The 12,730-nt window shown below is 42.3% G+C and overlaps 1 long non-coding RNA gene across 5 annotated transcripts in view; it reads right to left on the minus strand.

The window, feature by feature from the left end:
- LOC114066981 overlaps positions 1 to 11,388 on the minus strand; it is a 17,658-nt gene extending 6,270 nt beyond the window's left edge. For 2 of the 5 annotated variants that reach the window (XR_003573281.1, XR_003573279.1), the window contains exons 1-3: positions 11,225 to 11,388; positions 9,105 to 9,204; positions 2,678 to 2,824 (exon numbers count right to left, since the gene is read on the minus strand). This is a non-coding gene — a long non-coding RNA (uncharacterized LOC114066981). Of the gene's footprint in view, positions 1 to 2,677; positions 2,825 to 9,104; positions 9,205 to 11,220 lie in introns of all 5 variants that reach the window. The other 3 variants (XR_003573282.1, XR_003573280.1, XR_003573283.1) reach the window with 2 other exon arrangements.
- Between the last annotated feature and the right edge of the window lie 1,342 nt (positions 11,389 to 12,730).

Genomic DNA, 12,730 nt, shown 5'->3' on the forward strand with positions numbered 1-12,730 from the left:
TTCCTTATCCTGGCAACATAAATGAGGCATCTTTTTGCCAAGTTCATAGCAGAGGAGGGAGAGTGACTTTCTCTTACTGCCCTCCTGCCTGGATACAGAGATCATCAAGTGGTTCAGGTTGGAAGGGACCTTAAAGATCATCTAGTTCCAACCTTGCTGCTGTTAAGAAACAAAGGGAAAAGCTGTCCATGAGGATAAGCCTTTGTTGCTATAAGAGTCCAGGTGCTTCTGAACCTAGAAAAATGTACTATTTAAAACCTCCCGAACAATGAACCCGATTACAGGATGTATTGCAGAGATTTCAGGCCTCGTGACAAATTAGTGGGATTTTCATATAACAGGTGATATCTCAGACAGACATTTTAACACTCAGTGTATTTACATGACTTTTTTTGTGATCACCATCTGTGTGAAATGAAGATGAGTGCCTACCTACTAAAATTTCTTCACACTTACTGGATAGAACCATTTTCTCTTGTTTAAAATACTTCTCTTTGCACTTGTCTTATGCCATTACAAGAACACAAATAAGTGGTTTCCCATAAACTGACTTTTTTTTTTTTCTTTAGTTCTAATATAATTTTGTCTCTACAAATAAAAAATGCCCCCCTGGAAATTATTTAAACCTAAAAATGAAATATTTTTTGTTTAAATTACTCTCTGGTTGGAAAGAAATGCTGCAGCTCCTCTTCTGAGCAGACAAAGCTTTAAGGCACAGCAGATCTGAGTAACGTAGTCATCAAAGCCACTAAAGCAAGCCCTAAATCCAGTTTTAGCAAACCATACAGTACTATTCTGAAGTACTCTGGGAATAGTTTCATATTACAAGCAGCTGGTTTAAAATAGTAACTGGACCATTGTGCCATCCTCTAAAATAATGATTCTATCATAACAAAAATATTTGCACGAAGTAAACGGACATTGAGTAACTGTGGACTTTTGTCCCGACAATTGCACTGTGTGAGGCCATGTGAAAAACAAGGTGGAGAGAATAGAAAACGGACACAAAAATACCTGCACCCCTTTTCCATACTGCTGCTTAGCAGAGTATCCATTTATCCTTTGACCAAACATAAAAAGACTTATTTCTACTACCAAAAAGAGCCCCCAAAGCCACTCTCCCAAACCCAAATAAACATATTTCTCCCTTATTCCTAATGCATATGACTGATACGCTAAGCTTTGAGAAAGAGCTTAGTGTGTGATGGGAAGTTCAGCTGCTCACCTCCTCCTCCCTAGTTCCCTTAGGTCGGTGTCCTTTGTTTTCAGCCCTACAACGAGCACTTCTCCAGCATCCTTCATCTTGGGGTAAAGTAGCTGATTTGTCCCTGTGCTTGTGCCGCCTGCCCAGCTGGCACTCACTAGTGCAGTGGGAAGAGACCACATCAGCAGCCAAACACTACCTGTGTTTCTCTTGACTATTCACTTGCCAATTTTTACATAATTTGTGAGGACTTGATTTCTTTGACACCAATATCCCTCTGGCAATTTTGGTTTAAGTCAGACTGTGGAGTTGCTGGGTGCACATCATCCCACTCTTCACCTAACAGGACCCAGCCTAAATGCAAGGGACAGGAGTCTCCATCACCACATGAGAAGCGTAATCACCTACTTTGGGCTGGTACAAGTTACAGCAAAAAACTGCCCTACACAATTCAAAATCTGCACTTACTGCACCTAACAATTATTTTCGTCACCATTACTGACAGATTCTCTATTGGTTTTGGTGCAGCAATAGCTCAAATCAACGAATGTTTCTTTGCGTGTTGAGAAATTCCATCTTTATACAGAGCACACTAAAACCTACAGATTTCTCATACGAAACCCTAACTAAATGTTCTGATTTGTAAAGAGCACGTAAGCGTGGTACAAATCTGCAACTCAGCTTTGCTCTGATTTCTAATTTGTATTTCTACCTGCATATAAACGGACAGGTCCAGGCAGTGTGCAGGGAGGTTGTTTCCTCAACTCCAGCACAAGGGGTTATTTACTACCGGCTGCGAGGAGAGCGAGAAACACCTGACCTCTAGTGGCAGCTGGGGGGGAGGAGGTGAGAGACTGGAAATGCGGCAAAAAGGATTGATGGAGTCAGATGGAATTGTGAAGTGGAGCCTGAACTTTCATTAGTTGCTTTGTTAGCTTTTGTTTAATTATCTTTTCTACCGAAATCCCAGTTCAGAATCCAGAATATTTTTGTTTCTGAAACGTTTCTTCAGGTTTATTACTAATTTTAAGAAGTGCGTGCGCAGTCTTCTAAAAGAAATACAGCAATATCCTAACAGGTTTTATATCTTCGTATAGAAAGTTTTTGGTAAGTTTGTTGCTTTGGTTGTTTTCCCTCCATGCACACACAATTATTCAACAAGCCCATTTGGGTCCTCATTAGACTTCATTCCTGCTCCTCACTGACATAACATTTCTCCAGTGAAAAGACACACTTCCCACCCTTGGCACACAGGACATCAAACCTTTCATTCCTATTGGGCTAAAATCACAGCAGCTATTCCATAAACAAAGGTCATAACCTTTCTAATCAAGTGGTTAACCCAAATATTAAATTCCCTCCATGAGAAACAACAGTCTTGTTTTTAGCCCCTGTAGGACTAAATTTCAAAATTTTACACAGACTTTCTTCTAAGTAAAGAAAACATTATCTGCAAGCTACGGTAAAACCTACTTTTGGTCATGGCTTCGTGAGGCCTTCAGGCCACCAAGAGAGTCTTTGTAATGCGACAGTGGCAGAGCTGCTAGAGGACTGGAGCAGTGGCAGTTGCAAGGGGTCATCATTTTGTGAGCTGGAGTTAGAGTAACTTCTGCCTATTTCCTGAGGCCAGAACGAAAATGAAGTTATGTACCACTCAAATCATTCTGCACGTTAAAAACTAGTCGATACAGATATATGAAGAGACGATTTCTGGGGGGGAAAAAAAAAAAGTTGTGGTAGCAAACATCTTACCCATTTAAATGATCAGATTCACTGGGACATTAATTGGGGTAAATTTGTGTTTTCCTTATGGCTCACAAGCGCTGAGTTGAGAAGGGCATAGATGCAGTACTATACTGTTTAATTTTAATGTTTGTCATAAAAAAAACCCAAACCTTAAATTACCATAGTTGTGTCCAATTATTTTTTTATGTTTGAGCCATTTATATGTTTTCTATGGATCAAGGGTTGGACTTGATGATTTTGGAGGTCTCTTCCAAACCACTTAATTCTATGATTCTGTGATTTAATATTAAAACCCCCTACAATATTTTTATCTAGTAGCCTCTGAGAATCTGATTTTTCTTCTGTCTGTTGAGACTAGTTTCAAAATCCCCATATCTTCAAGGTGCTTTGGTACACAACCAAGATACCAATGGCTTGTCCTACACAAGATGTCAAAGTGAATTAACAAAAAAAGATGTGAATTTAAAGTGAGTATAACTCAGGCATATATAATTTCTCTATGGATACTCATTTAGGAGTCAGCTGACCGTAATTACCTTAACTTAATTCACGCTCAAAGTGAATTAAACTGAACTAATGGTTTATCAGCATGCAAGAGACACTGTACAATAAGCTCAGTGTAAATTCACAATTCATCAGCTGCTGGGCTCTGACTTCCCTTGTGGAAATGCAGTGTGCCCTCAAGGTGCCTTTGTACGAAGTAACTTAATTTTTTAGGGGGAAAAAAAAGCTATATATGGAAGTGTGGGCTGATTGATAGCAGGTGCAGAGGTGGTTAGATTTCAATGGTGCTATGCCTAGAAAAAAAGGTCAGCAGATATCATCTGTGCAGCTGAAGCTTCTCTGCCATTTTGTGACCATAATGGCACTTTCTATGCTATAGGGTCTGTTTTGAACTGGAGAAAGCCAAATAGCATTTTTGGTGTTTTCATAGCAGGGGAACAGGTCAGTTAGTACCAAGCACCTGGTGTAACATCAACTCATACTTTTATTCACTGTTCAGTAAATCACCATGGAGGAGTGCAGAGAGCCCTGAACCATTTCTGAATGAAAACATCCAAAAGCAGTTACATACTATAAACTTACACTGTTACCCAATTTGGTTTAACTTGACTATCTTGGTGTTAATTTTCCCCTAAATGATTTCCCCCCTTTCTTTATTCACTAGATTTAACAGCATTTTCTGTTGGCGTAAACAAAGCCATGCAATAAGAAATATGGAGAAAGAAATATCCCTACTTGCAGGACTCATTCAAATATAACCAGCATCATCGGGCACTCTCTCACATTATTATCCAGTCAGGAAAACATGCCAGGCCTATTCATGAGCCATTCCTGCTCATTTTTCCAGGCACAGAACATTTGTACCATAGCATGCCTTGTCAGACTTGGAGCCCTTCCAGTACCTGATGAGCATATTAACAGTGCTCCCATTCACGACCGGGAGCTGCCAGTTCTGTCTAATTTTAGTGGAGTTGCTATTTATAGCTGGAGGGCTGTGCTGGAGGGCTGTAAAAGCCTTGCCGCTGCTGGGCGTGGGGGGAGTGGATATTTTGGGGCTGTTTCAGTTGGCACAAGGAAGGCTCACAGTTGTAATTTAGCTAAACCCAAATGACTCTGCTGTCCTCCCAGAGGAGCAGCGATGCTCCACCAGAATCACTGGGGCACTGCTGGCTGTGTGGCTCTCAGTCCAGGGAGGGGCTGACTGTGTCCATGGACATGCTAAATTACTGTAAGCACAATGGTTTCAAGGTCCAAAGCACAGGGGGGTGTGGGGGGGGACAAGCTGGGGTCAAATCTCTCTGTGCCGTAACATCTGAATTCCTTTGGCCTTGTTTTCCTGTATGAGAGCACATTAATATTAACAGTAGTAACAATACCTACCTTCGCACCACAGTACTGCGTGAGAATTTATTCACTAACTTTGCAAGTAACTTTAAATGCCAAAAGACGTTCTGGGGAAGAGATTCTCCAATGTAGGCTTGGTAGTCAAATTTCCAGTTAAAAAGATACTTTTAGTACCTTGGATGTGTTTCAGTAATTGATAATTAGTGTTTTAATAATTGATAATTTGTTCCCAGTATTTCTGATGTGACAGGGTGGTGGTGGAAAATTAAAATAATTTTTTGTAAATAGAAACTGGGGTTCAGCTAATTTTAGATTTTCAAAACAAATGCTGGCCTCAGTAGAGGCAGGTTTGAGTCACGGAGTTTCAGTCCAGATTGGGAGTTTTGAAGCCAAACTGTTACAAAGTTGATGGTGTCTACTCCTGCTTTGTCTCTATATAGGCCTCTGTTATGGATAATGTACATCTCTCAGATTTGTAAGAGGTGCTTGCAGGGGTTGTTTACTTTCTGATGTTGTACTTTGCTTACACAGGATATATGTTCTGATCATCCCCCATTGTTGCTCCAGTAGACAGGAAGACTTCTTAGAAGTTGGAACAGATACAACTGAGAGCAAAAAAATAATCCCTAGCTAATTTGAGTATCTCAACAAGAAAAGGACACTGAACCAGCAAAGATTTTGGTTCAGCTGAAATTCATATTCAGCCTGGCTGAGATTCTTCTGAGAACTGGAACTGAACCAGAAAAGCAGTTGAAGAAAGAAATAATGGCATAATTCTGTGGCTAATGTGGTTTCAGGACAAAAAGTATTCTTTTCCTTGTTAATCTGTAGCTGACTGCTCCACATGATAAAGTCCATGCCCCCCAGATCCGGAGGCTCTGGGCTGGCAGAGGACTGTCATTTCTCTGATTTTCAGAGCTAGAAGTGTGTTTTAGCTGCACGGTTATATGAGTAAGAGAGTTGTTCCCCCCCCCGAAAACAGATGTTCCTGAAAAACAACAGGTTCAGATGCTACTGAAGATAAAAGCTGCAGTGTTGTCTACTGATAATCACAGGTAAAGCTGTAACGCAGTTTTAAAAGGGCCCTAGATCAACAAATGTTTTTATTAGTTTGAGCACGATTTATGGTGGCTGAGGATGTGCCCGGGGTGTCACTGGCAGGGTAACACTGAACAACCCTTGCAGCTGTAGGCATATCTGGTTCTCTTTTTTAGGGGATGTAGAAGGAGGGGTGGCTCAGCATCAGATACGAGTCCAGCAGGGTTTGAGCTTTCAAGTCCCCAGCAGCCCCAAACATCTGTACGGTGGGTAAAGCACATACCTGTGTGCTTGGCTCACTGAAAAGGCACAGGTATGACATCTCACCTGTGTCCCAAAACATTAAATGGGACCAGGGGTCAGCAGCCCCTCTGCCAGGTGCCCACAGCACAGGTTTTCCCTTGAGCACTCCCTTCATGTCCCTGTCAGACCATGGATACAGCTCCTCTGGCACAACTCCTGCAAGGCTGATTCCACAGCACATCCCTGACTTACTGCCCTCACGGCTCACTGCAGCAGATTGCTAACCCCATTCTAATCACAAATCTATTTATACTTCTTTTAACAGACTGAATTCCTAATGCTCTGATGTAGCCACTTCTGAGAACCTCCTTCAAGCATAATAATAATAATAATAATAATAATAATAATAATAATAATAATAATAATGGCCAGTCTTCGCAAACGAAGATCCGGGGAAGGTCTTTACACCTTCAAGCATAGCTTTCACAAAAAAACCCACCACAATCTGAGAGACTCCTTAACTTGCACAGGCTGTCAAATGCCCCTCCTTGCACCACATCAGGCTCTCTTGGTACTCTGCCTTGTGTTGCCTTATAGCATCTATTAAGCCAATTACTGTCCTCATTGTTTGCATTTTATATGTTTATGTAGCCCTTTCTGAGAAAGCTGACACATTACTGCTGCTTCCATAAATTGTCCTTTCTTCCACATGTTCTTGTGACCCATGGAGACACTATGCTATTTTTCATTGTTAGATTCAAGCCTAATGTGATTTCTCTCCAAAATGTCTCCAATGAAACCTAATATATCAACACCTGTTGCTCCACACCATATTAGGGAGAGTAAAAAAATTATCCCTGGTGACCAATCACAGAAGCTTCTCCTGCCACCACCTGGTCTTAAATGAGGGCAATAACTGAAGAGCTGATGACGCTGGGAATGTAAAGCAACAGGAGACTGGTGCTCTTGGTTAACAGAAGTCTTTATGTAGGGTGTGCACAGGCACTGCATACTGGTAGTTGAGAGGCTTCTTAAGGGAAATTGAAGTCTAAATCATTTGGTGTCTCCAGGAAGAGGCCTATATATATTTCAGATGCGAGAGTGAGAGACTGTATCACCAGATTTATATATATATATATATATATGTAAAAGTTTGCTTTTGATTAGCCTTTTTCCTTGGCTCTGGAGCTTACAGCATTTATTGCAGCCAGGCAGTCAAGGTTTCCTGCAGTCCCTGGTTGGTATGAAATACACTCTAGAACCAGAGCACTGTTTGCAGGCCTTCAGTATTGATTCAGGGGTATTTTCTGCTTGTAGCTATGAAGTAGAAAACTATAGCTATATTCTGGAGTTTCTGATGTTTCTGGAACTTTTCCACCCAAAGAACGCAGAACATGTTCAACATTTAGAACTAACCATAAATTTCTGTTATTCTGTTATCAGCAGGAAGGTCTGCCTTTTGAGTCTTTGTGCATATGGGACAGAGCAGTCTGTGTTCCCCTGAACTGTGAGGCACAGAGCTACAGCAAGTGCAAAAGGTTCAGTCCTCTCAGTAGCTGACCACTGTTACCATGTATCCTGGCCACGCTAAGTAGATACGTCTGGCTTTGTGCCCTTTAAGGTGCGAAAGCCTTGGCAGAGAAGCACACAGGATCCCTGCTCTACATATAAAGACATCATGTGCCCCTTTCTATGCTGGTGCAGTGTTTTGACTTTTCTTTATTTAAATATGCATTACACAGCCCAGCAAGAAGTGCAGTAGAGTTTAGGCTGTGACTTTACACTTTCTATCATAAAATCTGAGTAATGTGTTCCACTGGAACGGTTAATAATTGAGCACACAAATCAAGTGCAAGGGTGAGAGGCTCATGACAGGAAAAGCAGAATCAGAGGAACATCTTCATGACTCTTGCACAAGCCAAGCACATAAAGGCAAGGAAACACAATGCAAAAAACTACTAACTGGTAAACTAACTGATTACCCCTAGCAAAGTCAGCTGTTAGCTCAGACTGCTTTCAGCTGGAAGTCTAACCCTGGCCAAACTGGGGGACACCCACAAATACAGCACCTTGGAGATTTATGTCCACAATGTTCCTCTCAAGCCAAGTCACTCCTGCAAAGAAACCATACCAAAGAGAAAACCATCCAAAGGAAAACAAGTGCAGCACTGTGACAGCTTCTTGCCAAAACTCTTTCAAATCAGTGCTCCTGCCATAAAAAAAAACAAAAACAAAAACAAAAACAAAACAAAAAAAAAAAAAAAAAAAAAAAAAAAAAAAAAAAAAAAAAAAAAAAAAAAAAAAAAAAAAAAAAAAAAAAAAAAAAAAAAAAAAAAAAAAAAAACACAACAAAAAAAAACACCTTCACAACTTCTAAACTTAAATGAAAAAGTCTTTTCAAAAAATAAGACTCTGTCCTTCCAAGGATCCATCCTTGGCTGAGATAGGAGTTCTACAAACACTGTAGCATATGCCCCATCCCCGTATGCCCCTCACTCTTACAGCTCAGTGAGCTGCCAAGGACACCACAGCACATTCCACATCTCCAGTGCTTAACCACAACAGCCCGGGCAGAAGCAGCTCTTTTTGATCACTTTGAATCTGCCTCCTCTAGGCCTGTTCCTGCATGAGGCAGGATCCAGTTGTTCCTGCTCACCTTTTCCACACCAGTAGGGAAAGACTAAGCTGAGAACAACCACTTAGCAAACTCACAGAATCTCCTGATGAGGCAAGTCATCAGAACAACACTGAGGACAAAAGGAGGTAGCACGTTCATACTGCACTAGGTCTTGCCATATGTCACATTATCAGTGCTACAGCTTATTTAAAAGACACAAGAACTGACTGATTTAGATGTTACACTTAAGACATGCTGCAGTGTTAATGTTTCCAAAAGCTATTGGTTTTGATGTCATGATAAACTGTGAGGAGACATAAGCATGAGAAATTCAGTGATCAGTTGAAAAACAGCTGGGGAACACGAAAGGTCCCAAGGCTAGTGGGAGGAAAAAGTGACAGCACTCACCCTCCTGTGGATGCCACTTTGAAGGAGACCAGGTTAGCTCAGGAGAAGCCCCACAGTGGTGACCTCCTTGGGCAAAGCCTAGGCTTTCAGGAGCTGTCACCTGGGAAAGAAATGGCGGCAGCAGCAGTGGGTGACGGAGAAGAGCAACAAACCTCCTGCAAATTATTTCCAGCAACTAGTTTGTCTTTAACCATAACCTGTGTAGAAAACTAAAGGGGTGCTGTTAACTTCCTAAATATGAATCACCTCTGAACTCAGTCAAACAAATCTGTCTGCAGAAGAGGAGGCAGTTTTGTGTTGACTGTCAGTGCTGATGTCTACCTTACAAGAGTCCGGATTTCTAAGGAAAACATGCTTCAAATGTGGACTAGTGGCCTGTGAAATTCCCAAAGAGCATCTAAGGACTGGTCTGGTTTAACTTTCCTTGCTCTAGAAAGGGTTTAAAATGTGACCAGCAATAAGCAGCAGGAGAACTGGAGAGGATGCTGCTCTGGAAACTTAGAAGAGCAGATGAACTATTATTTGAACTGTTGTGTGCCTTTCATAAACAACATTTCCCCTCCCCATCCGCCAAATAAATTCACCAAAATCCCCAGGCCATGGGAGCCTTGCTATTGCCCTAGGCTGTAATCAGAGGGAAGACAAACTTCTTTCCCAAGGTAGAGAAATAATGATAATAAATCTGAATGAAAGGGAGCACACCAGACCTTGTCTTATTAATGGAGGGAATGATACTGTAGCCAGAGGGCATTACTGCCCTGACCTAGGAGAGAAAAACTCCCATTTCTGGCTTCTGGTTCAAGACCAGGATCTCAGCAGCAGGCACTGGCTCAGGAGTCAGTTGTTGGCTGTAGTTACAGCTTCCCTCCTTCTTGGCAGCTGTTTCGATCTGCAGCTGGACACAGAGTGTTTAAGGCAGGCCATGGTCCCACAGGTGACTCCGTGCAGCTCTGCCCTTGTGCTCCAGTCATCCTGCACCTGCTGCAAGGTCTCCCTTTATTCATCTGCAGAGGAAGAGCAGGGCCTATATTTTTCCTCTGTTCTACAGTTTAGGAATAATTGATGAATATATGCAAATAAGGCTGTAAAGTAGAATTACTTACAGCACTTCTTTGCTTGTCCCTCAGTCCTATCGATGAAATTAGGCGTAACTTTTGCTCCATGTCTCCATGAAAGACTATCACAAAGGATTCTCCTTCAGCACCAAAAGCAGAAGAGCTCTGCCAGGTTGATGCCACAGCAAGAGATGGCACAAGATAGAAAGCCTGCTTGCATCAGTCTGGGGTTCCGACCTACCCTGATGCTGTATGTCTTCCTGGCACTTCGTCTAAAATTCATTTCATTTGCCAATGGCATTTTGGGATTTCCTACATGTGCTAAATTGTAATAAATGACACCCACTGATGGCAAAGAGGATTATGGAGGGTAGGGCTGCCTGAGACAGCAGAAATCCGCTGGAGATTGAAAAGGTGTGAGCAGTAAATAAAAGGAAATCCTGGATCACCGCATAGTGTTCAGCTCCCACACTGCGACCTCCTTTGGTCCTTTCTATATTTTGTTAAGATCATATTTCTTTATGTGCTGCCTCGCTTAAAAGCCATCATAAATCCATGGCGTGCAGTAAGAATAACAGGGAAGGCACCGTGTAATACAAGGGGCTCTAATTCCATCCCAGGCACTCAGAGGGAGCTGTAAATCAGTGTGGAGAAATTTTAGATGGGAGAAGTGGGGCCGAGGCTGGGAAGGCAGCCGCAGCTTGGCTCCATCCCTCCATCCGCCCTGAGCCCACCTTCCTCACTGGGGAGGGGGAACAGCCTTCCTTCCCCTGCTGTGCTGCAGGGAAAGGGCTCACCCTGCCCCACAGCCCATGCCCTCTGCCCTGGCCCTCCTGGGCTCCAATCCTCTCCCTCCCTCAGTCATCAGGGGACCTAAACTAAGGAGAAACTCGAAGTATCCAGTGAGTAACATATCCTCCGTGTTGCTGCTGCCAAAAAGCACGGTCTGCTGCAAATCCAGAGCACAAAAAAAAAAACACCAAAAAAGAGTTCTTACAGTTCTTCAGACTTGAACAGTGACAAAACTACTTTAAGTAGTTTTTAGGAAGAAGTGCACTTACCCACCTTTGGGGGAATAACCTGCAGGATGAGCCACATGGTTTGTCTCTCACGGGTTGGAGCACAGCCCGGGCACTGCTCACATCGAGCTGTTTGCCTCCCCAGCATCATCTGTAAAAACCTGTCATACCTGCTTGGTGCGCATGTGGCCAAACCACGTGTTGTCTTCCAGCTGCAGCCTCGGCACAAGGAGCTGGAGCAGGAACAGCCCCGTCAGAGCTGTCTGAGCTGCCTGTGAGCGAAGGCCCTGCTGTATGGTGTGCTCACGTACTTACCCAGCTCATGCAGATGTAGCTCCGCCACTGGAAATCTGGGAAGAGCTTGAGCTAGGGATATACTATCACATTAAAAATAATTTCCTTTTTCCTTGCTCTAGTGTGAAAAAGCCTAACCCTAAAAGTGGAAGCTTTCTGAGGTAGACTTTCCTAATACTCACTTTACTCAAGTTTTGATAGAAAATGTGAATGATCACTTTTTCTTTTTTCTGCCAGATAGGAGAACATGATGAAAGTCTGAAATGTAATGTATTTATAAGGTTTATTTGTGCTACAGGTACAACTTAGTAAGCTTTGGAAAAGCTGAATTGCAAAGGGGAATGAAATGGAAACTTATTTGTCCATTTGAACTTTCAAACTCAGACTCTAAGCTTTGGTATGATGAAGAAATAAAAGGTGAATCATTGAATCCTGGGCCATCAATCATTTAATTTTACCCATGGTAAGTAGGAGAAAAAGGGAGAGAAAAAGAAAATAGAACCAAAGTTGTGGGCATGTTGAAACTTCAGGGGAAAGAAGTTACTGTGTTGTAACCATGACTATCCTGTGCCGAACCTCAGCCGAGGTCACTGGAACAAGCCAGCAAGTTAAACCTAAACAGAAATAGGACCTATGGGATTCCCCATCGGATTTTTACATAGTCACTACTGCAACACCATTTGTCAAGCTCACAGGGTAGTTTTTTACCAGATGTGAGAGAGACAGTACGAAAAAGCCAGGCTAAAGCTAGAGAGAAGAGCGTGTACGCTTCCACAAGGGAATAATCTGCCCAGGAAGGTCTGTGAAGTCCAAGATTACACTAAAACCTCTCAGATCCCTCAGTGCTGCAAACTGTGTTTTAACAGTTCCACAAGTTAGATGTTTTTGTCATCGAGAGTGAGATGTTCAAAGGACTTGTCCTGCTGCATAAAGGAAGGGTTAAACTGTCTTTTCTCCTATTTTGGGGTATATTCTGCATGTGGGAGACAATTTCTACGTGTGCAACCAAACCCATCACCTTGCCATTATGTTCCCTTTCTTCCGCAGATTTTTGGTGTAAGTTCACGTTCTCAAAATATCTCTAATGGCCCCAAAATTTTCTGTCCATGGATTTCCAGGTGCAATTTGTGCCTCTTCGACAGCAGAGAGTTCTCTTTGGGGGTCATTAAAAGTCATGAAATGATCCCGCTTACAAGAAACTGAGAGACCAGTCTGGTTTTTGGTTTTTTAGTTCTCCTTCTTGATTTTCATTGTTTCA

Source organism: Empidonax traillii, unplaced genomic scaffold, assembly GCF_003031625.1.
Source record: "Empidonax traillii isolate 1590-97213 ecotype Southwest subspecies unplaced genomic scaffold, ASM303162v1 scaffold842:size270541, whole genome shotgun sequence".
In the NCBI taxonomy this organism is placed as follows: domain Eukaryota; kingdom Metazoa; phylum Chordata; class Aves; order Passeriformes; family Tyrannidae; genus Empidonax; species Empidonax traillii.